The sequence below is a fragment of the Pongo pygmaeus genome, chromosome 11 (genome assembly GCF_028885625.2).
Source record: "Pongo pygmaeus isolate AG05252 chromosome 11, NHGRI_mPonPyg2-v2.0_pri, whole genome shotgun sequence".
Taxonomy (NCBI): domain Eukaryota; kingdom Metazoa; phylum Chordata; class Mammalia; order Primates; family Hominidae; genus Pongo; species Pongo pygmaeus.
In genome coordinates this window covers 137,556,695-137,581,868 of record NC_072384.2, presented here as the reverse complement: position 1 = coordinate 137,581,868, position 25,174 = coordinate 137,556,695, and the positions used below count along the sequence as shown (strand labels likewise).

General features: G+C 45.6%; 1 long non-coding RNA gene across 1 annotated transcript; it reads left to right on the top strand.

Moving 5' to 3' along the window:
• Positions 1-822: 822 nt before the first annotated feature.
• On the top strand, positions 823-13,877 carry LOC134737722 (uncharacterized). The gene is made up of 3 exons (XR_010122910.1): positions 823-960; positions 3,662-3,733; positions 12,880-13,877. It is a non-coding gene; the product is annotated as an uncharacterized LOC134737722 (long non-coding RNA).
• The last annotated feature ends 11,297 nt before the right edge of the window (positions 13,878-25,174 follow it).

Below are 25,174 nucleotides of genomic sequence, written 5' to 3'. Positions count from 1 at the left end.
ATGATACCACAGAAGTAGGTTGTTAAGGAAGATGCCTGTCGAGTGGAGCCCCCAAGATGTCATTGCTGCCTCCAGAATGCTGCTCTCCACCCACCGAACTCAGTTCTGAATGCAAGTCTTGAACAGTGTTTCTAATTGCATGAGATCAATTGCAACGAGAATCTTGGCTATAAGGGCATCTGGGAAATAGTGTTTTTAGCTCTCTAGCCTCTGTAGAGCAAAAAAGGCACATTCAATAGAGTCAGAGAAAAGAAATCTTGGGCAAGGTAAGTCAGAGGTAGCCTCAAATATCAGTCCAACATTAAATGGTGATTGTGTGTGTGTGTGTGTGTGTGTCTGGTGTGGTGCGATCTGGGGTGGGGTGGGGGTGATTGTATGTATGCATTCTCTCTACCCTCCTTCCATGCGTATGCATCCAGGAGAGAGGGGTCCACCTTCTCTCCTTCTGGCACATGCCCCCGTATTTCATCTTATCTAAAGATCTTTGTATCCTGCCAACCTTCTGACTGTGGGGGCCACTGCTAACTGCCTATCCCAAAGGCATTCTCTACTTCCTTACTTCAAACACCCAATATACACTCCTCCCTTTTTCCTTGTGACAGAAGGCCAGTGTATCTCAGACTGTGTCCAGGACCTCTTGCAGCTCAGGATAGACTTACAAAATAGTTCTGGCCAAGAAGATTTAAGTAGAAGTTTACAAAGTGAAGCTTATAGAAAAGCTATTGCCTTCCTAATTAAAAGGGACCGTTAGCTTGCATTTGCTTTTGATTTTTGTCCTTTCCTATTCGTTCTTACTACCTGGAAATGTAACATGTTGTCTAGAGGTGGAGCACCCATCCAGTGAGGCTGTGAGGAAGGCCATATACCAAGAATAGGAGAAAGCTAGAAGGAGCCCATATCTCTGGCTGCCCTTGACTGCCCACGCAAGAACTCATGCTGGAAAAAGAAAGCCCTGTTTAGGTAAGCTCGTGTGTGTTTAATTTTCTGTTTTTCTGATACTGATGAACCCCAAAGAGTCTTCCCTAACTCAATGTTTGTATACTCAGTTCCATGGCCTAATGGAATTTTAGGGTCAAAAGAGGGTTTAGAGATTACTTAGCTACAGTCATATACTGCCTTGTAGATTATTAGCATTCAATGTATATGTGTCTAGTCTACATGGTTAGTATTAAGCTCTCTGAGGATGGAAATTACATGCACATTTAAATGTTTGTGTTAAAAATATTTCTCAAAACCTTGCTAAGTGAATGAATCCACAGAACCTTTGGCAATGTTTCTGGAGAACTTATTTTTGAAAGTACATGGATTATATGAAAAATTTGGGGAGGATAGAAAGAAAAAGAAAAAATCCCATGGAAAGGTTAAATTTGGAAACTCTTTCTTAAATTGTTAAAATAAAATCCTTAGCCAAATTAAATTTAACAGAGTTTATTTTATTTTATTTTAGAGATGGAGTTTCACTCTTGTCACCCCGGCTGGAGTGCAGTGGTGTGATCTTGGCTCACTGCAACCTCTGCCTCCCAAGTTCGAGGATTCTCCAGGCCCAGCCTCCCAATTAGCTGGGATTACAAGCATGCACCACCACGTCTGGATAATACTTTGTATTTTTAGTACAGACTGGGTTTCACCACGTGGGCCAGACTGGTCTCGATCTCCTGGCCTCAAGTGATCCTCCCACCTCAGCCTCCCAAAGTGCTGGGGTTACAGGCACGAGCTATAGTGCCCGGCCTAAATTTAACAGAGTTTAATTGAGCAAAGAATGGTTCATAAATCAGGTAGCTTCCAGAGCCAGAGTAGGCTTAGAGAGTCCAGCACAGCCATGTGGTGGAAGATGATTTATAGACAGAACAAAGGAAAGTGATGTACAGAAAATGGAAGTGAGGTACAGAACTGGCTGGATTGGTTACAGCTCAGCATTTGCCTTATTTGAACACAGTCCAAACAGTTGACCACCATAGATTGGGCAAAACTCAGTGATTGGCACAAGAGTAGGTTACAGTCTGTTTGCACTATAACCATTTAGGTTATAGTTCACGATGTACAGAGAAACCTTAGGCCAAACTTAAAATATTGGCTGGTGACATTACTTTTAATGGCAAAAACTGCAATTACTTTTGCACCAACTTTTGCACCAATAGGTAAGGAGGCAGTTTTAGGCTAAAGTCGATTTAACAGATTTATTCTGAAAACTTGCTTTATCTGTTGCCACATAAAAAACAACCTCGAGGCTTGGCGTGGTGGCTCATGCCTGTAATCCCAGCACTTTGGGGAGCCGAGGCGGGCAGATCACCTGGGGCCGGGAGTTCGAGACCAGCCTGACCAACATGGAGAAACCCAGTCGCTACTAAAAAATACAAAATTAGCCAGGTGTGGTGGTGCATGCCTGTAATCCTAGCTACTCAGGCTGAGGCAGGAGAATCACTTGAACCCAGGGGCGGAGGTTGTGGTGAGCCAAGATCACGCCATTGCACTCCAGCCTAGGTAACAAGAGTGAAACTCCAAGTCAAAAACAAAACAAAACAAAACAAAAAAATCAACCTCAAAATGTAGTGGATTCAAACAACCATGGTTTTATTTGTTCTTGATTTTCTGGGGCTAGAATTTGGGATGATGTTTCTTCTGCTTCATGCAGATTGGCTGGGATAATTCACTCGGCTGCATTCAGCTGGTGCCTGGGCTGGGCTGGGAGGCCAAGAAGGCTTCACTCATAAGCCCGCCCATGTGTGCTCCTGCTTCTGCCAACTTCTATTGGTCAAAAAGGTTGCAGGACCTGCCTGAATTCAAGGGAAGGGGAAATAGACTCTTCTTAAGGAGAAACAGCAAAGCCGCAATACAAAAGAACATGTGTGATGGCAGAGAGTGCTGTCATCATCTCTGGAGACAAATCTACCACTCTAACTTTCACTTCTTTACAAGCCGAGATTACCCTGCAAATTGCAATTTTTATATGTGAGAAAAAATTAATATTTATAGGATCCCTACCATATGCTAAGTGCTGTGCTAACTACTTTCACGTAGAATTTCTCCTTTGCTGTGATCTGTATTTTCTGTAGACCTAATCTCTGGGTTCATTTGAACCATCTGCTGATGGAAAGGCAGTAGCTCATAGCTGGTCCCTCCATAAAGGAGGATGCATGACAATTCCATCAAGGAGGATGCACGACAATTCCGACAGGTGGACTCTCTCTAGCTTCCTTCCACATGCAAGAACAACCCTAAACTTATTCTCTTTGTCCCTGGGGATCACGGGATACCAAGTTGCATTCCTAAAAGAGCTCATATCACACTGTTGTTCATTTGGCCTCCCGGGGGACGGAGGCTTATCTCTTTAGAGATTCTTTTATTATTGAAAAGAAATCATTTCTATGACTCTGGGTATCCAACTAAACTTTTACAAACAGAAGATATTGGATGGGCAGCTCCCTGGCAACTCCCTCCTATTCAACTGTAATACGCTCTCCTCCAGCTATTCAGAAACTACAAACTAAGGCAGTAGCCCCATGATGTCTGTACAAGAACTGATGGCAGGCACACCCAGAGGCTTACAGGGTGTTTGTACTGAACATCAGCCCTGAGGGACCTTCCTGTTTTATCCCTTTTGAAACTCTTGACTGTGCTTCAAAAGTAAAGAATAAAACAATAACCTGCCTGTGTACCACAGGTCAACTCTACTGCAGTGAAAACAGCAGAGGCAGGAATATTTCATCCACCAGAAATTAACCTGCAGTCAGAGGTAAGTTGTGACATCAGCAGAGTCGGTGTCTCTGGAGTCAAAAGGGAAAGTTCTGGGACCTTCTAGCAGGGAGGTCATGGAAAAGGCAGGAGCGGCCCCAGATTTCTAATAGGGGCAATTTGCTTTTAAATGTTGTAGACACTTTAAGAGTAGTGTAGGGATTTCAAATGCTTATTAGGCAAATGAGGAAAGAGAGGCCCAAGTGGGCGAGGCGACTTGACCAGGGTCAGTGAGCTGGGATGTGGCAGAGCAGCTTCTGGACCCCAAGTTTCCTCATCTCCAGTGCAGCCCTCTTTCCAAATACACCCTTCCTCCAACCCTGACTTTTCTGCCCAACTAATCTTTACCAAGTGACCCTGAAGTGGTGAAGAGGAAACTTCCACTTGGTCAGAGCATGGAGAACAAGGAGGAGGGGAAGGGAAGGGACAAGGTCAGGGGTTTCTGAAGGGTCTTTAGGCAGCCTCAAGCTGGAAGGTGTGTGTGGTGGGCAGGGGAGGTCTCTCTAACACCTCCTACCTCTCCTGATAGCAATAGAGGAGGGAAGGAGTCATTCCTGGCCAGATCGAGGGAGGCCTGCAGCAGCCGGTCCTTCAGGGACGCAGCCGTGTCTAGTGGTTGGAATCTGGTCTCCCATCAAACTCACACAGAAAGACAGAAAAGGCTCCTTGACTGTGAGGTCCTGGTGAGGACACATCTGTGTGAACTTGAGCAACCCAGGGAAGAGGAAGTCAGTGGAAAATAGTTCCTGGAAGACAAAGAGAAGAGAATAGAGGCCAGTCGTTAGTCACAATTATTGTGAAAGATCATTGTTCATCTGAAATCATCTCCCTCTTAAATGCAGGTTGGGGCATTTATGAGTGAATTTGTACGTGTGAATATTGCAAAAATAGACAGCTAAGGGCAGAATTCCCCTTGGCCTTGTCTTTGGGACTGTGCGTTAGCAGAAGAGAAAAGAAACAAAAGAGAGCCACCATTGGTTTGTAACTCAAAGGAAAAAGGCTAGAGCTGATGGATACCTCATTCTCCATGATGTGCTTGTTTCACACTGCATGGCTGTATCAAAACATTCACATACCCCATAAATATATACACGCACTATGTACCCAGAAAAATTAAAAACTAAAAATAAAAAGGAGAACAACAACAAAACCCCAAAGAGAGCTATTTCCTCTGCATTAGAAATACATAGGAAACTCAGTGTCAAGAGAGAGTGAGGAGGGGGAAAGCGGAGGAGGAAAGAACAGGAAGGAGATCCCGAGACACACACTCAAGCTTTGGGGTTAGCTGAAGGGCTTTTTAACTAAAGGAAGATCTGACATTAAGATGCCAGGAATGCTGGCACAGACCCCCTTCTGGCTCCTAAATATTCCATAGGATCTGTGCTGCCCCCACCAGCCTTGAGGATTTTTTTAAAGGGTAGGTTAGGTGGGGTGGACAGAAGAGAAATAGGTAGAGTCTCACTCTGGCTAAACTTGGTGAGAGGGAGAGAGGGTCTGCTGGACGGTAAGACGCTTCTTCAACTGGATTGATTCAATGGACTCAGGGCTTGGCTTGGGAGCTCCTAGGAATGACCTATCGTTTGAGGAGCTCACTCGTTGGGGAAGGAAGGTCAAGTCAATGTCATCTCCATCCTAAGAGCCGAGGAACCCCAAATGATGTATTATTTTGTAGATTGATATGGTTCATTTAGTAATGATAGTTCTAGAACTTTCTACCCATCTTTTGGTGGTCCTGAGGTCCAGGGCTGTGCTTATAGAGACCTTAGCCTGGACAAGTCTTGGCTGGATAGACACTCCTTGCACCAAGAGGCAGGAATTCTATATTAATTCTGTTCTAAACAGCCTTGTGCCTGGAGTGCCTTTGTAACCACCCAACAGGTTCTTCCTGCCTGCTGTACAAAGAAAATCTACTCACTGAGATTGGTACAGATCCCATGAGTGGAGGAACACCAGGGTTCTTCATCTCATGTTGAATTAGATAAAATGACATGGACACACGTGGAGTGGTTTTAAGGAGCAGAGAGTTTAATAGGCAAGAATGAAGGAAGAAGCTCCCCCGTACAGAGATAGAGTGAGGGGGGCTCCAAAGCCGAGAGGAAACCTGTGTGCAGCGGAAATGTGTCTGCTTATGTGAGGAAGCTGGAGAAGGTGGTGCCTGATTTGCGTAGGGCTCAGGGAATTGGTTTGACCAGGTAGGTCACTCAGGTAGCCCGTGAAAAAACTGGTCCTCCTGCCTAGCCTTTTAATATGCAAATACAGGGTGCCATGATATTCTACACGTGTGGGCATAAAAGGGGGCGGCCATGCTGTCAGGCACATGTGGGGGCAAGGGCAAGAAGAAGAGAGGGGGAATTGCCGTGTTTGGGGGTACCCAGTTTCTAATGGCCTGCATTTGCATATCAAAGGTTGCCAGCCCAGCTCTAAGACCAGGGGCTTTCCTGCCAGACAAGAAAACTTCTCTGGAACTGCTTTAAAAGAAACAAAAACTTTCCAAGGACCCCTTTTCCTCTCTATCTGCCTAAAATAATTTCTTAATAACTCTTATAACAAGATCACAGCATTGCAGTAAAGAAAGAGTTTAATTGATGTGAGGCTAGCCCGGCCACCCCACATGGGAGATGGAATTATTACTCAAATCAGTCTCCATGAAGGCTTGGAGGCTAGGGATTTTTCAAAGATAGTTTGGTGGGCAGGGGGCTGGAGTAGGGGGCAGGCTGATTAGTTGGGTTGGAGATGCAGTCATAGGGAATAGAAGCTGTCCTTTTGTGCTGAGTCAGTTCCTGGGTGAGGGCCACAGGATTGGTTGGCAGGTCCAGGTGGGGGCCATCAGGGTGTCAGAAATGCAAAAACCTAAAAAGACATCTCAAAAGGCCAATCATAGGTTCTGCAATAGTGATGTTATCTGCAAGAGTAATTGGGGAAGTTGCAGGTCTTATGACCTTCGGAATAATGGCTGGTAATTATTTAGAATTCAAGCCCTTCTCATCCTCCTAACTTGGTGGGCTTTCATTAGTTTTACAAGAACTGATGAGACCTAGAACTAATGAAACCAAGAACCCTAACCCTAAGTTGAGTTTAGGGGAAGGGCTATCATTATTTAAACTAGAAACCAAATTTCTCCCAAATTAGTTTGGCCCACACCCAAGAATGAGCAAAGACAGCCAACCGGTGAGGCTAGAGGCAAGATGGAGTCAGGCATGTCATATTTCTCTCACTGGCATAATTTTGCAAAGGTGGTTTCACTTTCCCCACTCCCAGCATTCTCCCTGTCGCTCCCCTCCCTCCCCGCAGACCCTTATGTAATTTTTGTTGTAAAGTTTCTGAAATCTTACCATCAGCTGAAGAATGACAAGGTTCATGCATTTGGAAAGGAGAGCTTTATTTCTCATAAAGGGTTGTATCCTGCAGGGTGGCCATTCTGATAGGCTGGGAAGCAGAGCCTCCAGCCAGAAGCTGGAAACAGACACTTCGAGGATGGAGAAAATAAGACAGAATTTATGCTGAAGCAGGTGGCCAAATATACATATTCAATAAGTATAAGAGGAGTCATGAATATTTATGAAATATTTATCCCCTGGCTGCCCCTTGCTGAAAAGACTGGGAGAGTGAGCATTTAGCTCTTTCAGTCTCCTCTTGGAGTCAGGAAAGAGAGAAGTGATTTGGGAATGGACGTTAGGTTTGCCAAACCAGAGTCTACTATCCCTTCCCAGATCGATCCCAAGGCACTGTGGCCATATGGCCAAGATCAGAAGGAAACAGACAGAGATTCAAATGCATACGTGCACAGGCTCACACACATGTGACAACACAACCTCTCAACCATGAAGCAAGTTTAAAAGAAAAAGGGTTCTTTTCCTTTACCACCCTCAGCTTGCTTTCTGATTTGGGAAAAACCCACAACCTCTCAACTTTGAGGTTTTCCAGCCCATTACCCAAATAGAAAAGAATAATGCTATGCAAATAAAGCCATGTGGACGTGGCAAAGTGGGCACCAGGGGCCAAACCTATGATCTTCTATTGATTCGGAAACAAACCTCAGAGTGTGGCATGAAGAATAATCATGGTAATGAAATAATAGCTGTGTTGTAAGAATGCAAAGTTGGATGCTAACATTTGTCTGAGATCATGAAGAAGAGGAATGGGAAGTTCATGACATCTGTGAAGTTAGTGACTAAGGCTGTATGGTAAGGAAAGACCTTGGGGATTTCAGTGAAATTCTGAATTCAAAGAGCATGATGAATGTGGGGTGGGGCTGTGTGAGGCAGACAGCAGAGAAACCTGAGAGCAGATGAGGCTGGGAGGAGGAGCTGCCCCTGGTCAGGAGGAGGGAGGGGCCGGCTCGGGGAATTCTGTGGGCAGAGTCCAGGGATCTGCTGGTTACAGTCGTGATGGATATACCATGACCTTCGTACCAGGAGGGGCTGAGCTGGGGCAGTGCACAGGCAGCGGCTTCCTCAGTGACCCCAGAACTTGGAAGAAAGGCAGTGGTCTCCAGGGGAGGTTTGTGGTGAAGCCAAACTAGGAGAAGTGCTGGGAGAGTGAGAAAAGCCAGGTCGGTCTCCAAAGATACAGCACCCCCAATGCACAGAGGTGTTGCCCTCAAAGACCCTTGTCCTGCTTTGAAATGCCTGGCACCCTCCAGGGCTGCTGGCTGAGTGCTGAGGGAAGTGTCCCAAAGAAGGGAAATGTCAAGAAAAGAGGGTCCCAGGGAAGCCTCCATTGTTCTTTGGCAAATGGTCCATCCTTTGGGGGACAAAGGGATGAAATAAGGGAAGTAGCAACAGGTCAGGCCCGCAGCCTCCTGCTCGGCTCACCCTGAGCCAGCCTTGGTGATAAGAAGGCAGAGGTGGCAATGGTGTCTGATGCATCTGACCCCATAGACATGTGGTCGAGGTGGTCCCGAGGCCCCTGGAGGCCCCATCATGTGGAGTTGGGAAAGAAAACGGGCAGGAGGCAGAAGTTTTTGACTCAGGCCTGGGTTTTGTCAGCCTCGGCATGAGCCCATCCTGGGCTGGTGGGCTGGCAAAAAAGAAACTGGGTTTTGAGGCAAGAGCTATCTCCAGGACCTCAATGTTGGAACACAAAAAACCCCTTCCTAGCTGGTAACGCTCAGCCCTCATTTCCTGCCACCACACACATTCTGCCCCGAGAAACTCACGTTATAGGAAAGAATGCTTTCAGGCAGTATTGGGGAGGGGAGGTGGGGCAGATTGGCTGAAACATGAGCATAAGGTGAAATCACAGGTGCAGAGTTTGTGCCCCTTCCTCCTGGGAATGCCTCTGTCCCTGGACTCAGCCCCCTGCCCTGGCTCCTGGTTGCTCGGGGCTCCATCCATAATCTAACACATAATAATGGGCTCTTTTAAATGGCCTTATCCATATGTTTATTTTACAAGATACTTTCTGAGCAAAACTTAGCTGTACAGCTTTTATATCAAGTTGACCTCCTCCACTTCTCACTCGAGGGCACCAAAGTGAAGTAACTGTGTGGTGACTGATGCAAGACACTGCTCAGACGCGGGCTACTTCCTCAAGGAGTAGTCCATGCGGGGAACGAGGAGATTTTGTTACATCTGCCCAAATGAAAACGTTCATCGTCACCCAATTCTGGGCCTCTTCTGCCAGATGTGCTGATCTGTCTCCCACATTATCCATCTGCTTAGCTGATGGCAGCCCACACTCACTCCAGAGCACAGAGTTTTGTGTCCTAAATTATCGGGAGCAGGCGTGGAGGTGAGCCGATCCATCATCAAACACACCGCCACACTTCCAGTCCTGTGATAGTCAGCCCTGGGGCTTGGCAGATAAAAGGTTTGTAAGTATAAGAACTTTTAGCAGCAACAACAACAAAATGAGGAAAAAGTTGTAAATAGAAAATGGAGTTCTGAGTCGGAGCCCAGGCAGCCAGAAACTGCAGCCTGCCAGATTAGGTCCTATGAGCAGCTGCCCCGGGGTTTGGAAGTCAGTCTCCCCTTCCAGAAAGAGAGTGTAAGAACATGTGGAAACTCTCCTTTTGCTAACTCAGGTTTGAATTTTAAGTCACCAGGGTGTAAAGGTGATGGTATACTTTTGTGAGATTTCAGAACCTAGTGGGTCATTGGAGATGCTGATTGCTCTTTCTTCCAAGTGCCAAGTGACCTGCTGGGAGTGTGTGCTCGTCAGTCTGATGTGCACTGACGTGGGCAGACCTGTCCAGGATGGGTTTGCTCTCAGGCTAGAATGACTGCTCCAGCCCCAGCCTTTGCATCCTACTCAGTCCTGTGCCAGGTACTGGGAATACACAGAAAAGTAAGAAAAAGTTTCTGTCTTCCAGAAGCTCAATTTGGAGGAGTGTTTTGCAATCTTTTATGTGCACTGGAATCCCCTGGGGATCTTGTTCAAATGCAGAATCTGATTCATTAGGCCTATTAGGTCTGAGATTGTGAATTTTGAACAAGCTCCCAGGTGATGCTGATGATGCTTGTCCGTGGACCACAATTTGAGGAGCCAAGGTTAGAGCAATGGTTCTGAAGGGTGGTCCCCAAGAAGCAGCTGCGGCCAAGAGCTCCATATTAGAAATACAAATTCTCAGGTGTCTCCCAAGACCTACAAAATCAGAATCTCTGGGAGTGTGGCCCACCAATCTGTGCTTTAATCACCCCTTTGGTGATTCAGATGTGCGAGCTCACCACCTGGTTACAGTAGTGATTAGCTTAGTTGGACTAAAAAGGGAGGTGGCCTGAACTAGTATCTGAGATGGCTCTTAAGGACACATAGGAGAAACCAGGCAGACAGAGAAGGCTATGCAAAGGCCCAGAGAGGAAGTTGGAGGTGTCTGGAGAGAGACAGCCCAGGAAAGAGGCTGAGAATCACCCAGAAAACTCTTGAAGGCCACTGTTTGCAGACACAGAGCTTTGCTCAGCCATTGGCCCTTCAAGGTTGAACCTCGCAGGGAGTCTGCCTCCCACCTCCCCATGCTCAGCTGTGGTTAAGCTGGTTCACCTTCCTGAAGAGAAAGGCTGCTGATACTGAAAACGATTTCCAGTCTGATAAAATTGAGGTGGCACCCAGAACTCACTTTTCACTCCAGGAGAGTCAAGGCTGTGGAGACCTAGTAATTATTGATTCCTACAAGAACCAAGGCAGGAAAGAACGAAATTGGAGAGAGTGACTGGGAGAAAGGTGAGGGGTGGGGAAGAGCACCTGAGGACCTCATCTGTGGTTAGCATCCTAAGTGTAGTTGTAAAGAACAGAGGATGGTTCCTGTTGACATTTGTGGTTTCTGTCAGCCTGCATCTTTCAGACATTTTTCACCAAATTATCCCCAATGGTGGTGAATGTGTGTGCATGATCCCAGGAGCTGGAGGAGTGGCTGGGGGGCAGCCAGCGAGAAGCTGAAGTTGTCTCAATTTTGTCTTTAAAAATGTGTGTGTCTGTATTTTTGTTTTAATATAATCAATGGCTCAATGCTTAGTGAAATAAATAATTCTGTGATCCTAGGGTTTCATCCCAGGCAGTGTGCATCTCGTCCTCTGAAAAGCAGAGGGGCAGACTTTAGAAATGCATTGTCTTCTGGGGAGGTGGAATTTCCATGGAGGGGACATTCTAGAGGAAGAACTATTAATAAATCAACCATCTGTGTGGTGAGCACACAGGGGTTGGGGTGAAGGGAGTGTGCTTGGGTTGTCCTTTGACATGAGGCTGTGGCAAGCACCTCTTTTTAGTTAGTGTCCCAACAAGCCCCAACTCATAGTCCCACCCAGGAAGGGTGGGCGGGAGGCCCAAGGCAGGTGGAAAGCAGGTAAGGCAGGCATGCGCAGCTACAGGAGCCACAGCTGGTGCTCAGACACACACTCAAACCCATGCTAGCCTAAGAGCACGCTCAGGGCCCCTGGAGGGGCTGCGGTGCTGGAAGGGGGCTCTGTTTCTTGATAATTGAGCAGTAAGATGAACTCTCTGAATTCAGTCCTCAGGGCATGTCTCCTCTGCCCGAGCCTGGAGCCAAATCGGGGAGGGTGGGCTCCTGGGGAATGTATTAGGTTAACTCGTTAGAAGGCCCCAGAAGACACATCCAACTCAAGCCCAGTATTTTGCAAATGTGCACATTTGGTCAGAAGGATCAGGCAGGAAGAGTGGGCAACTCTGCTCCAATCTGTAAGAAAATGGCATTCATCCAGGGGTTTCCACTGGCAGAGCCACCTCGTGTTTGTACTCTGTCGTCAGCATCTCCTCCTTCCTAAACCCTTCCTCCAATCAGGTTCTGCAGCAACACAGCAGCGCCAGATACACCTTATTTCTAAAGCTCCATAAATGTCTAAAAGGTGGGGCATAGAAACTGATTTTCAAAACCTTCTTTGCAAGCAGAATTGTAGGTAAGCACCAATACCTGGGAGAGATAACAGGAACTTTCTGATGCTACAGGGCAGTGGGCCCCTTCCACCATGCAGAGTCAGACACAGCGGCAGCCCTAGTCTGTCTTTACCAGGACAAATGGGCACCGTGGGATGGGAAGGCCCATGGGAGTGGGGAGGTGGTTCAGGACATGCAGTTGACGTGGGTGAGGCTGACTCACCTGGAGGGGTCCCAGCTACAGGAAGGGTGCCCAGCCCAGGAATGAAGGCACTGGAGCCCTCCGGAACCAGCTCCGGATCCCTGACCCCCAGGCCAGGCTTGCTTCGGGTGGACAGATGCCCTTCAGGAGCTGCCCAAATGCTGACAGCCAGGCTTTGGAAGGACACAGATTTCCACAGCAAACCTTCCTCCTTCTGACACTCTCAACCCCGGGCTCAAGGAGAGGTCTTCTGTCACTAAAAACGTATGTTCATTTAAAACAGATGGGGACTTTGGACTTTCTGGAAATGGATTTATAGGTTTCCGTTTGGCCCCACCTCTCTGAATGCCAGGCTCCAGTGGGGTCACCCATCTTCCTTCCTGGGAGGGGCCTGAGGCCCTGGGGGTTACATTTTAACAGACACAGGGTGAGCATTTAACAATGCACTTCCTGACCTTAGTGACGTTCAGCAGAGCACAGGGAGCAGAAAAGTGTTTGATCAAAATGTGTCCTATTGCTGCATAGTTACTGAAACTGATGGAACACAGGTTCCAAACCAAAAAAAAAAAAAAAAAATCAGAGGCAAAGTCACTCACCACAAGTTCTTATGTTCCCAGGTCATTACTACCGAAGAAGGCTGATTGTCTTTGTGGTTCCCACACTTTAGCCTGCGTTAGAATCCTCTGTGGGACTTGGTAACACAAGGCCCCACCCTCAGAGTTTCTGATTCAGAGGGTCTGGGGTGGGCCTGAGAATCTGCATTGCTAACAAATTCCCAGATGACGCTGAGTGATGCTCCTGCGACCACAGTGAGAACCACAACTCTACAGCCAGTGCTCCAGCACACCGTGCCCCATGCTGCCATTTTCTTACTGGATCATTTTTACATCACTCTTTCCCAAGACAACATTTCTCTCATGCAGCGCAGGCAGCCTGGGAGGTGGGGGCTGGTTCTGCAGGCCAGCGTTGTTCCTGAGCCCACATCCTAAAATGGGAATTGGCATCTCAGACAGGCTCCAGCTCTGTCCAAATGCTCCAAGATGCCTCATGAGAGCATTGTCCAACACTGGCCAACCAGGCTGTGCCATTCACGCCTCCTATGCCAGTTGGAAATGCCATTGAGATGAGCATCAGCCAGGAGGAGAGAGGCCATCGTCCAGCTGTCAGAAGCCTGTGAACCAGAGGAACTCCATCTTGAATAGGAGCTGGTACAATGAGGCTGAAACCTACTGGGCTGCATTCCCAGATGGTTATGGCATTCTAAGTCACAGGATGAGATAGGAGGTCAGCACAAAATACAGGTCATAAAGATCTTGATGATAAAACAGTTTGCAGTAAAGAAGCCGGCCCAAACCCACCAAAACTAAGATGGTGATAAGAGTGACCTCTGGTCGGCTCAGTGCTATACTCCCAGCAGCACATGACAGTTAACAAATGTCGTGGCAATGACAGGAAGTTACCCTATATGGTCTAAAAAGGGAAGGCATGAATAATCCACTGCTTGTTTGGCATATAATCAAGACATAACCATAAAAATGGGCAACCAACAGCCTTTGGGGCTGCTCTGTCTATGGAGTAGCCATTCTTTCATTCCTTTACTTTCTTAATAAACTTGCTTTCACTTTACTGTATGGACTCGCCCTGAATTCTTTCTTGCGCAAGATCCAAGAACCCTCTCTTGGGGTCTGGATTGAGACTGCCTTTCCTGTAACACAGCCACTAAAAATTCCAAGCTCAGGGCCATCAGCCCCACCCCTCCAAGCACAGGTCCACACAAGCAACATCACTCCTCTTACACATGGGAGGAGCATCTTGGAACAAACTCCAGGCAGAGAGGGCATGCATCTCAGAAACAGTGTTTTGATTTTCTCCAATAAAGAGGCAAAACATTTTTTTGAATTTATCAGATGGAATTGATCATTAAAATAGAATGAACATTGAATTATTTTTCCCCAAAACCAGTGAATGGTGTCTTGAAGGGTAAGTTAGTAGTAATTGTTCTCCCTACTTACAAGTCATAGTATTAGTTGAATTTCTTTACGTCACTGCCTTTGCTTTAATTGGTGGCCATCTCTCCAGAGGCCTGACCAACCATTAACCAATATTCCTGATGTCCTGTGATAGCAAATGTTGATGGGAATTTGAAGGATTGTCAGTCATCATCTGCTGTTTAGTTTAGTTTTTTTTTTTTTTTAACAGTTTGTTAACTGTTTTTTTAACAGTCTCGGAGAGAGCATTTTATCCTAAAAAATGGGGAGCAGGTATCACATGTGACCAGCCTCAGCTCTGGAGGAACCCCAGAGAAAGAGCCAGATGCCTATCTGTTCCTGACCCCCAAGGTGCCTCAGGATCTGCTAGGAGGGGTTAGTTATGAGATGTAGCCCCAAGACTGCACAACTTAACCTGTGAAAGCATTTATTTAGAATTGAGCATTTACATTTTGGGAGATGATTGCAAACACAGCTGTTTTCTTTTTTATGCAGTTGAGATTGAGGCATCCTTAGTGACAATGGGTACCAGAGTGGATGCCTACTTGAAGCCACCCCTCCAATTGTAAAAAGGTATCCTCAGTGAGGAGGTGGTACTCACCTTCCTCTTGACTGCAAGCTTTGACCTAAAAGTTCTGTCGGATCACAAAGGCCCAAGTTACGGGGAAACAGTAAGATACAATGGCCTCTGAACTGTGAAAGACTTTTCTTTCTAGCCTCTTTTTAGAGATGCATTTAAAGGCAGCTTCGTGGGATCCAGAGTTCATTCATTCATTCAAATGCAACGTTTATTGAGTTGCTACTGTATGCAGACCCTCACTGGGATCTGTGCTGAGCTTGAACAGTGGGCTCCTTTCACATTCCAAGATCTCCCTTCACAATCCCCACAGGAAATATGAATATTCCACATTTGGGGTCTTTTCTTTTCTCTGGGAGTGCTGGGATCGTGCTGTCAGTGTGTCTCCCATCTAGGTGGCTGCATCTCAAACTTCTGTGATCCTTTTTTAAGATGTGAGAACGGGTGTTGTTTGTACAGCATTCGTGCCTGCTGGCAACGAGTCCTCATCAGCAGGTTACCTTGGGAAGGGGAGGATGCCAGGTCAAAAACATGGCCTCAGGAGCAGCCCTCCCTGCAAGACAGTTCTCTCCAACCAGCATGGCTAACCGATGAGCCAGAGACACAGGGGTTGAAGGGGTCCAGCCTCTCCTACACTCCTAACAATGCTCTCTTCTTCCTAAGAACTTGAAGATGGCGCAAGAGATGCACAGATGGCAGGGAAGGGACTGGGATGAACCATACACCCACTGCCTGTGCAGTTTTTCTTAAATTAAACCTTTTATTTTGAGATAATGGAAGATTCCCATGCAATTGTAAGAAGTACTGTAGAGAGAGCCCAGGTACTCTTCGCCCAGTTTCCCCGCATGGTGTCATCTTGCATATACCTATCCTACAGTGTCACAGCCAGGCAATTCCCCCAGGCAGTTTTGTCTAGCAGAAGTGATGAGCTTTCCTGAAGGCCCTTGTCCTGCCATACTTCTGGTTCCTATGGGTCTAACCCCTTCCTGTTCCTGGGTTTTCCTGCCAAGCTCAGATCTTTAATTCTTTTCTATTTCCCTACTTTTCCACTATGGATCCATTTTGGAAATTATAATGCTTAGTGGCCACAAAAAAAGTTAAGCCAGTGAGCCAGAAAACCCTCGGTTGCCTTATACTTTTAATATAAGACATAGTTCTGAAATTTTACTGGTCTTTTGCAGGTCATACTCTCTTGCATTTGATAAGAACAATTTTATGGATAATTTCACAGCTTATAGTCCAATAAAGATAGGGCAGAACATTTCAAGTTGCTTTTCAAATCTGTGATAAAGTGACAGTCAAGAAGAGCTGTGCTGATGGTGTTGTATTGAACTTCTTGGGGTGGCCCTAGAGGAAGTCAAATAACATAACCCTGAGCCATCTGCTCAGTTCGATTCTCAGAGGATCTTCTTCAGTCTTGCTTAGACTGTGCTAAGAACAAACAGGGTGACTTTATTTTATATCATACATATGCTATCCAGAAGGATAGATGCCTTGTCCTGCCCCCTGATACCAACAGGCAGAGAGAGCCGTGCTGCTTGCCAGGTGTTTTGGAATCTCTTCCCCCAGCTGCAAGTGTTTCATAACATCTATTGACCTCTTCTGAGAATAAACACCCGCTAGAGTTGGCTACATCTCCTCTGAAAGAGGCATCCGCCCCACGGTGTAATCACACTTCAACAATAGGCTGTGCACAAACACTACAGGGTGCTTGAGGCATTCGTTGCCTGAGCCACATTAAGGCCCAGTGGGTTTTAATAGATCAGTATACACTGATGTGTCCCAAATAGAGGTGTGCCAGCCTCACACCCTGAAGGGGAGGAAGGTGCTGGACATCAAAAGAACCTACACGTGGCTGTCAAAGTGCACACTTCCTTCTATTTGTTCCAGAGATAGCTGAACTGATTTTTCCTACCATACCTTGCATTTCAAACCAGCTCTTGACATGGCTGAAAGATAAAGTGCATGAAAGAAAAAACAATGAATCTGAACTCTCACTCTGCTGTCATGAATGATGTCACACTAGCCTAAGAGCATGCTCAGGGTCCCTGGAAGTGGGGGAGCTCAGGAAGGCGAGCGCAGAGGGGAGTAGCCTGGGTCCATCCCGCATGTCCCAGAGGCACTGGAGGACACCAGCTGTGCAGGGGTCAGAGGACAGGGAGCCCATCAGAGTGAGGTGGTGTGCTGGGGCGGGCCTCGCCTTAGGTGAGAATGCAGATGAGAATTAAGATGCATTGTGGCAATATGAAGAAAACATAAACGTGGCCCTGGACCCAGGGAAGACGACACTCACAGCCCCCTCTACAGGTTGAACACAGGTGGCATTGGGCTTCCAGACCTGGCCGCAAGGAAGGCAGAGAAAAAAGTCATCACCCCGCATCCGTGAGGGTGCTGAAACAAGGAGACTTCACCCTGGCCCTCGTGGGTCAAAGGCCCTTGAGATGGAGATGTGCTTGTGGGCACTGAGCTGGGCTAACATCAGAGGCCTGTGTGTGCTGGGGTTTCCCTTCCCAAGGGGCATTCTCAGGTTTGTACTGAAAATCTCAGGAATCCTAAGATAAAATAGTGCTGCTCCCGGACTACCCAGTTTAGTCAGGATCTTCCAGGATCTTCTAGCACATTTGTCTTGGGGGTTGGTGTAAGGTTTGATGACTGTCTTGCTTACAGGACAAGTTAGGATCCTGTAAATATATATATATATATGATATTCCTATGCAGCTTTGTGGCCAATAACGGAGAAGTTCTCTTCTGACCTCAGGAATTGTTATGGACTGAACTGTGTCCCCTCCAAAATTCACATGTTGAAGTCCTAACCCTCAATACATTGGAATGTGGCTGTGTTTGGGGATAGGGTCTTTACAGGAATAACTAAGTTAAAACGAGGCTGTTAGGATGGTCCCTAATCCAATGTGACTGGTTTGCTTTTAAGAAGAAATGAGGACATGAACACACAAAGGAAAGGCCACATGAAGCCACAGGGAGAAGGCGGCATCTACAAGCCAACGAGAGCGGCCTCAGGAGAAACCAGCCCTGCTAATGCCTTGCTCTCAGACTTCCATCCTTCAGAATTGTGAGAAAATCAATGTCTGTTGTGTAAGCCACCCAGTCTGTGGAATCTGGTGATGACAGCCTAGCAAACTGATACAGGAGTGGTCTCTTGTTCCCAATTTTGGGGTGGGAGAAGCTTTGTGAACCTCAGAAAACCCAACCCAACGGTTTTTGATATTGACCTCAATTCTTCATATTTAAAACCCCTCTCTCCCAGCAGTCATAGTGTCCACTGGACTGACCCGTGATGAAGTGTCCTTCTCCTGTGATCAGTGCCTTCTGTTCTGGAACCAGAACCCAGACACTTCGGGGGCAACCGAGCAGACCACTTCCTGCTCCTCCTAGGTGCTGGAAAATGGTATAGTGACAGCAAAGAATTGTTATCCCGATCATGCAAAGGCTGTTACCACAATAGTTTATTCAGGTTTTGGCTTTCGGTTAGTAGAAGACAATGTGAAGAGTGAGTGCAAGACATTAATATTCCACATTAAAAAAAACTATAAAATAAAAATTACTGTATTGGCTGGGCATGGTGGCTCACACCTGTAATCCCAGCACTTTGGGAGGCTGAGGCAGGTGGATCACGAGGTCAGGAGTTTGAGACCAACCTGACCAACATGGTGAAACCTCGTCTCTACTAAAACCACAAAAATTAGCCGGGCATGGTGGCACGTGCCTGTAATCCCAGCTACTCAGGGGCTGAGGCAGGTTCTCACTTGAACCTGGGAGGGTGATGTTGCAGTGAGCTGAGATTGCATCACTGCACTCTAGCCTGGGCAACAGAGCAAGACTCTGTCTCAAAAAAAAAAAAAAAAAAAAAATTACTGTCTCATTGAATGGAAATATCCTATAGTGCATTGAACCTTTGGCCGAGAAAGTCTTCAGGGCTTTTGAGTACCTGTTTAAAAGGCCTGGATAGCCAGCAAAGCTTTGAACCTACAGACTCTGATGTCAAGTAGAAAAGAAGGCTCAGGGAATTATTCCCTGAGCTGGTCTAAGAGTCTCCGATGGCCAACTCTCCCACCATCCCCGGGTCATGAGCCAGGTGGAATTCTGACAGGGCACACCTTAGTCAATAATCTTTGTGAGCAAAAAAGAAACTGCTTTTTTACTTTAATGTTTGGTAATTGTAAAAGAAAAATATACTAATGACCCAAGGAAATCTTAAAGAGAAGAATATATTCACAACAAATGCGTTTGTGTGTGTGTGTATTTCTTTCCAGTTATTGTTCAAGTGTATTCATAATTGTATAGTCAGCGTAATGGAATGATATACCATTTCTTATCCTTCTTCCTGTCTTTATTTTAAATCATTACTCTTAGGATAAAACCCAGGAATTATTTTATTGGGTCAACAAGTATGAGAATATTGCTAAATTTCCACTAAGAAATTCCACTTAGCATATTGCTAAGTTTCCACCACCAGAAGGGTCATCTTATCAGTGGAACCACATTCTCATTCTCACTAAATACATTTTTTTTTTTTTTTTTTTTGAGACGGAGTCTCGCTCTCACCCAGGCTGGAGTGCAGTGGTGCAATCTCGGCTCACTGCAAGCTCCGCCTCCTGGGTTCACGCCATTCTCCTGCCTCAGCCTCTCGAGTAGCGGGGACTACAGGCAGCACCCGCTACCATGCCCGGCTAATTTTTTTGTATTTTTAGTAGAGACGGGGTTTCACCATATTAGCCAGGATGGTCTCGATCTCCTGACCTGGTGATCCGCCTGCCTCGGCCTCCCAAAGTGCTGGGATTACAGGCGTGAGCCACCGCGCCTGGCCTACTAAATAAATTTTTAAGTCCTATTTTTTAAAAGTGAAAGTTTATTCTTAATTTTTTAAGAATTTGCATGTAAAAATTCTTAAAAGGACAAAAATACTCTTCCAAATTTGTTTAGTAATTGTAGGTCCTTCTGTACAAATTATTTATCACATCCTTTCCCTATTTGCCTACTGAGATTTTGATATTTTTCTTACCAGTTGAAATGAGTATTCTATATTCATACTGGCTTTTTCAGATTGGTGAAATGGTTCTCCCCGTCTGTTATTTTTTCTTTTTTCTTTTAATGTTAGTTATAAAATGTTGATGTTGTTAAATCTGTTGAACATTTCATTGACTTTTGTCTTTTACTTCTGTCTTCAGAAAGTCCTCTCCCTTGGGTGGTTCTGGTGAACACCCCAGCCCCCACCCAGGTCAGGGCTCCCCCACTATCTTCCTCTTCACTTCCTTGCTACACTTGCTGGGCTGGGCCCCTTTCCTTATCCTTTGGCCAAGGTTGTCCAATTTAGCAAATAAAATGATAAGATAGTCAGTTATATTTGGATGTCAGATAAATAGCATATAACTTTTAGAACAAGCATGCCCCCTGCAATATTTGAGACATACACTAAAAAAAAAATAACAATAATGTTGCTTATTGGCATTCAAATGTAACTGGGTGTCCTGTATTTTATCTGGCAACTCTATCATTGGGTCCCATCTTCCATCTCGAGTCAAGTGGAGTCTTTCCAGGCGCTGATTCAATATGACTTCCCAATCCCCCAGTGGGCAAGAGTTTTGCACAGGACACAGTGGGTGAGGCTCCTGAGTGGTTCGCCCGCCCCAGCCGCATGGGCGGGTCCACACACCAGGCCTGGGTCTACCTTGGCGCTGTGGGGACAAGGGCCTCCCTGGTGCAATCTGCAGTTTCAGCATATGTAGAGTCAGCTCAGGCTGCCGTAATGAAGCACTGTAGACTGGGCGGCTCCATTAGCAGACATTTATTCTCTCCAGGATTCTGCAGGCTGGAAGTCTGAGATCAAGATGGTGACAGGGTGGGTTTCTCTCGAGGCCTCTCTCCTGGGTTTGTAGATGGCTGTCTTCCCCCCGTGTCTTCACATGACCTTCCCTCTCCACCTGTACCCAAATTTCCTCTTAGTGGATCCACCCCAATGGCCTAATTTAACTTCAGTTCCCTCTTTGAATGCCTTGTCTACAAATACAGTCGCATGGGAGGTATTGAGCTTAGGACTTCAACATGTGAATTTTGAGGGGACACTCTTCAGCCCATGGCAACGTCTTCCACTCCTGCAGTTATTGGTCCCCTTGTTTTCCCACTTGACAGCACTGTGTGTCTGCGGCCTCTGAGATCTCACTTTCCCTCTGCGATTGGAGCTGCACACACGACCCTGATGGTTCTTTGGACATCCTGACTTCACCAAGACCTTTTCCCCCAGGCTCGACTCCAGCTGTCCTTGGTGGAGCTTCCATGGGTGGGGACCTGTCCACTGTGGATAGATTACCCAACAGTGGCCAACACCCTGTTGCACTTCCAAATTGGACCAGTGCCTGGAAACTTCTGCTCCACTGCCTCAGCCTACCAGACCTGCCTGATCCCGCCCACTGTCTGAATCACTCTAGAACTGGCCTCTTGGCCTTTGGTTCCTGGGTCCTGTACCCCTGGCCGTCTTCCCCAGGCTCTGCCCACACACAGGCCACTCACCTCCACAGTGTCTGATGCCCCCACCTTCTCCTCCTTCTCTGCAGGCCTGTTTTTCCTGGAACCAGCAGGACTCCCATCCAGGTCCACTCAAGTTGTGACACTGCTTGGCTTACTGTAAGCTTTTCTGTTTTTCAGTTTTTAAAATAGTTTGATTTACTCCATCTAGATCTTACTTTGTCAGATGACCTATGGTGTGGGTTTAACTCATCATGATATGCCTCTGCATTTTACAAGTCATTATAAGGACATATGTCATTTATTAAATATCTATTTCCTTCTCCATGGCTTTCCTGATGCCTGTTCAATAACATATAGCATTCCCTACCTGTAATCTATGCTGTAAGGAGGTCATAGCCTCTAGCCACATGTGGCTATTAAATATGTGGATAGTACAAATTTCAAAACTTGGTACAAAAAAAGAATGTAAAGTATTGTGTTGATATTAAATAATTTTTTTCAAGGCCTGGCGCCATGGCTTACAACTATAAATCCCAGCAATTTGGGAGGCCAAGGTGGAAAGATTGCTTGAGCTCAGGAGTTTGAGACCAGCCTGGGTCTGGCAAAACCTTGTGTCTACCAAAAATACAAAAATTAGCTGGGTGTGGTGGTGTGTGCCTGTGGACCCGTACTCGGGAGGCTGAAGTGGGAGGATCACTTGAGCTCAAGAAGTCAAGGCTGCAGTGAGCCATGATCGTGCCACTGCACTCCAGCATGGGTGACAGAGTGAGATCTTGTCTCAAAAAATAAAATAAATAATTTTTTCAATTGATCACATGTTAAAATGATGTCATTTTGATATATTAGGTTAAATCAAATATATTATTAAAATTATTTATTTTTACTGTTGTTAAATGCAGCTACTAGAAAATGTCAAGTTCCACATGTGACTGTCTGTATTTCTGTATATGATTGTCTTTAGCTCAAGGTTTCTTCATTGCATTCCTTTAGTCTCTCTCTCTGTCATATTTTAAGCCAATATTCTAAGGTTTTAATGAATGTTCTTCTTAAAATATATTTTAGTATCTGCTGGGACTGCAAACTTCTTCCCTCTTACTCTTATTTTTCAAGCAATCTTTTTGGAAGTCTATGTCAATTGTTCTTTCAGGTAAATTTCAAAATTATTTTTGCCAAATTCATAAAAAGTCTATGTGGACTATTCGTCTGTACATCTAGACATAGTTTTCCTTTCTCAAATGGATGTCTTTTATGACTTCCTATAGACCTTGGAGATTTTATTTACATTCTGCACATTTTCTCAAAATCACTTCTATGTTTATAATATTTTTGATACTATTGTGAGTAAGATCAATACTCAGTGCTGTTGGTTTTTCCATATTTGTCTTTTAAAGTCACTTAAGCTGCTTTGAAAGAATTGTATATTTTCAATTATTGTTATCTGTGAAGAGGATTTTTCTCCTTTTACTGTATGCATTCATTTTATTTGGTTTCCTCTATAATTACAATGTTACAATGACCAAGGCCCCCAAACCTTAATAAATAATTATGGTGGTAGTGGGCATGGTGCCGGAAAATAATTTGCTAATATTACTTTTTGGAATATTTACTCTTAAACTTGGCAATGCTTTTTCTTGGCTTTGACTGCCTTCAAGGACAGCCATTAGAGAGGCATTTTCCCTTTCCAAGTAAAATAAGCAGTCTAGAAAACAGAATTTCCTTCTGGCCTTTTGCAACCCACCCACTATAAAAATAAAACAAAACCATTATTTTTTTGGTTTTGAAGCACATTTTCATAGGGTGACATGCCAGATTACAAACAATCCATAATGCTTTGCAAAAATGTCAGTGGATAGAAGAGCAGATAGGTCTTTTCTCTGGAATCAAGTTCAAGAAATGTGAGTTAGGGTCAAGCTTGGTATTAGGGTTAGATTCAGAAGTAGGGTTAAGCCTAGAAAAACCTGGTTTCAAAGTATTCTTGTATTGCATTTCAATTTTAAAACTCTCTTGAAAACAAAACCACAAACACACTTTTAAATAACTCTTGAATTAAAGATGAAGTTAAATTGATATTACAAATGCCTTAAAAATTAAGGATGATCAGAGACGTATATATCCAAGTCCATTAGATGCAGATTCAGAGAAAAACATGACCTTAATTTAATGTATTAGAAATTATAAACAAATGGAAAATAAACGAACTAAGCTACCAAAAAAATTAAATAAAATCCCATGTAACAAATGTTTTAAGTTACTAAGTCCTCAAAACATCATTTAGAGGTGTCTTATGTTTTGCATCAACAGATAAAGAAGCTACAAGGATACTTTTTAGAGAAAATGACAGGCTTAGAATTTTCATAGGATAAGCTACGGGAGCAAGCAGATATCTCTAGCTCTTACACAAAGACAAAAGATGGAAATATTGTTGAGTTTGCCATTAGCCAGGACTAACATGACTCCTGGCTCCTCTAGACAGAGGGACTGCTGACCCTGCACATGCAGGGCTGGGGGTAGCTGGATACTGTCCCATTCCTGGGCCTTGGGGAAGTGCATCCTGGTTATGTCTGGAGCTGAAGCAGACAAAAGTGTGTGATGAGAAGCACCTTCCTTGTTCTTCAAGGCTTTGTCCGATGAAGATCCAGTGTGGAATCTTGGGCTTAGTCTGGGATTTCTGGGCTGTGAAAGTTCTGGATATGTCTCCGTCCTGAGAAGCATGCTCAGCATGGCTTGTCGTAGACACCGTACACTCTTAAACTGACAAGGCATTTTCAGATGCAGCCTCCCTTAAGGGAGTGTCCCTGGGATGGCATTCTGTTCAATAAAATAGTGACCCTCTTCCTTGGCTAACGGTCTCTAGGAATTGATATAGTGGAAGGGACATCTTGGTAGGGACTGATTCCAGGAAGATTCTTCTTCTCCCAGCACTCCGCATCATTCTTGCCATTCCTTAAACTGCCCTCCAAGATCTAGCCCCCACCCCAAGTGGATCTTTGTTTTTTACATAGTAGCTCCAGCAGGGCCACGATGCAGCCCCTCAGGGACTGGTGGATGGATGCACGGGAGCTCTGTGAATGGGGATCTGGGCATGTGAAATGCTGAAATTGAGTTAGGAGAGATTGGTTTGCTGGAGATAATGGCTGTGAAAGGAAAAGGGAGGACGGAAGATGGGCTGGGAGGGGCAATCACACAGTGGTGGACCTGACAGAGCCCCCACCTCCCCAACAGTAAGCTTGGAGCGAAGCTTCCTTGTTCAAAGACTCCCGTGTCAGGTGGAGGTGGCCAGGAAGTCTTGCTCAGTCACCAGCTGAAGCCACCCCAAGAACAATATGATCTTAGCTTCAAAGCTGAGGGTGATTTATGAGCTGTCATCTTCATTTGGAGGCTGTTGGCTAACCACACTCCTCACAGCATGAAGGGGAATCTGAGCTCCCCACACACCTCTGTGCCTGCCACACCCAATGTGGACTATTGATTACCTCTCTGTAGTCTTGTCAGACACAGATAATATCTTGCTTCTACTGTTGTCAAGCCGAGCTAATCCACAGTTCTAGTAGGAAGATTCCTAACCTCTTAGCACATTATCTATACTGGGATCCGGTTCCATTTTGAAACAAGAAACCCTATCACTTGCCCCTTTTTGACTCACCACTTAGTGGGGTGATACTGTGGGAAGACCCCTCTTTCTGACCTCTGGGGCATCCCAGCTGTGTGGGGCCCTCAAGCAGGGTAAAAGCTGTTTCACGGAAGTCTGGGTTTCCTCACCCATTGGGAGTTAAAATTTAATTATCTTTAGAGCAAACCTCCTTCCACCACACTAGGCTGGGAAGAAGTGATAATGTGTTATCTCTTCTGCTAAGCCCTTTTTAA